The sequence below is a fragment of the Spinacia oleracea genome, chromosome 6 (assembly GCF_020520425.1).
Source record: "Spinacia oleracea cultivar Varoflay chromosome 6, BTI_SOV_V1, whole genome shotgun sequence".
NCBI classification, from domain to species: domain Eukaryota; kingdom Viridiplantae; phylum Streptophyta; class Magnoliopsida; order Caryophyllales; family Amaranthaceae; genus Spinacia; species Spinacia oleracea.
The window spans coordinates 76,552,464-76,554,491 of record NC_079492.1 but is presented as its reverse complement, the minus strand read 5'-3'; the positions used below and the strand labels follow the sequence as shown (position 1 = coordinate 76,554,491).

The 2,028-nt window shown below is 38.2% G+C and overlaps 1 long non-coding RNA gene across 1 annotated transcript; it reads left to right on the top strand.

Annotated features, from left to right (window-relative positions):
- The first annotated feature begins 666 nt into the window (after positions 1–666).
- Positions 667–2,028, top strand: LOC110779702 (uncharacterized). The gene is made up of 3 exons (XR_008922485.1): positions 667–839; positions 1,587–1,752; positions 1,835–2,028. It is a non-coding gene; the product is annotated as an uncharacterized lncRNA (long non-coding RNA).

Below are 2,028 nucleotides of genomic sequence, written 5' to 3'. Positions count from 1 at the left end.
TTCGAACAAATTAATCCCCGCGCTCAACTCCCTTCTTCTTCCCTAAGCTTTCCTACGTCGTCCCCTAAAAAAAAAAATCCCTGCGCCGTCAATCTAGCTTCCTCGTCGGTGGTTCTGGCCTCCTCGCCAGTCGCCGGTGGCTCTTTTCTCACCTCATCTCCAGTCGCCGGTAGCTCTTTTCTCGCCTCCTCTCCAGTCGCCGGTAGCTCTTTTCTGGCCTCCTCTTCAATTCGTTTTTAGGGTTTTTTTAATTCGTTTCTTCAATTCGTTGTTAGGGTCAATTCGTTTGTTCAATTCGTTTTTAGGGTCAGTTCGTTTGTTCAATTCGTTTTTAGGGTTTGTTCAATTCGTTTTTAGGGTTTGTTGATTGGCCCAAATTGTGTTATTTAATAAACATGTTTAATATTGTGTTATTTCTCTAATTTTTTGGACTTTTATTGTTTATTCTTAACCATCCTTTATAATTTGAAGATGAACGAGATGCTGAAGATGCTTTGCACGGTCGATATTGTTCAAACTGCTCTTGTGGATTGTTATACCAGGTTTTGTTCGGATGTTGGGACTCCACGTCAACTGTTTGATGAAATGTCTGAGAGAAATGTTGTTTCTTGGACGGCTATGATATCTGGGTATGCAAGATTGGGGGAGATGGGGAATTCCATTCTTTTGTTTGATTAAATGCCTGAAAGGGATGTACCTTCCTGGAATTCTATAATTGCTGGATGCAATCAGAATGGGTTGTTTTCAGAAGCGATCTTGTACCTTAGAAGAATTTTGGGCTCATTCGGGTTGCAGCTTAGACCAAATGAAGTAACTTTAACAATGAGAATAAGTGAATTGTAAGTACTTATTCTGGTCCAACCTTCCTGGACATTTGTCTTGATAGGGTCAATTTATCATGCTGAATAATTTTGTGTGCTTTTTATGAGATTATCAGAATGTTGTCATAGCTTCCTTCGACATATATTCCTGCATTTCATGCTCCTTATAGTTAATATCATCTCTCAAAATCTATACCATGACAGAAAAAACAGTCAAGATTGAGTAGGCAGTTGAATTAGCTTTGTGTATGGTAATACTTAATTTTTTCACGAAAATCAACTCCTATCAATATTGAATATACTTGTTTTTTCCTCTCCTTTCGCTGTTCTAAGAATAAGAAAATTTGAAGCAAGGTGCTATTGTCTTTTTCGGTTAGTTAGCGATAATATAAGATTCTTTCCACCTCGTAGTCTTCAGTTCATTCTGCTTGATGGCAGACAGAGATGGTTTCTTCTCAGATGTGATGATGACTTCTCGATCTTTTTCTTTACAGTCAACATTTCTTTGATGTTGAAGTGTATGGGAAAGCTTTATGCAACCAAATTGCCTTCCCTATTAACTTGTGCAACTTAGGCTATGGGGTAGTTCTTCATAAACTAGCTAATTAACTCTTTAAGAAAGTACAACGATAATTTAGGCGAAATTCAAGGAATAGTTACACTAGTTCAATTGTTATTATGATCATTTTGTCAAATGTAGAATGGATGTTGTTTGTAGATTGTGATATTGGTGCTGATTGAGAATTTGATGGATGTACTATTTAGCCATGAGAAGATATGAAGCAGCTAGTTGGCTTAGGAAAAATGTGGGGTTGTCGCCGCTAGAGACCTGCCGGCGGAGCCCTCTGAAGAAGAGTTTAGGCTTGGTTTGAGAAGTGGATTGATCCTTTGCAATGTCCTTAACAAGGTCCAACCTGGAGCTGTGCCAAAGGTTGTTGCTAATTATTTTTAGCTTTTACTTTTCTGGGTATTTCTGAAATGTTGCTGATGTTAAATGGATGATACAATTTTAGGTGGTGGAGAGCCCTACAGATTCTACTCTTCTTCCTGATGGATCAGCTTTATTAGCTTATCAGTACTTTGAAAATGTGAGGAACTTTCTTGTAGCAGCAGAAAATATGGGGCTTCCTACATTTGAGGCATCTGATCTCGAGCAAGTAAGGATTTAGTATTTTACTGCTGCTAAGATGTCTTACAGTGTTTTAAA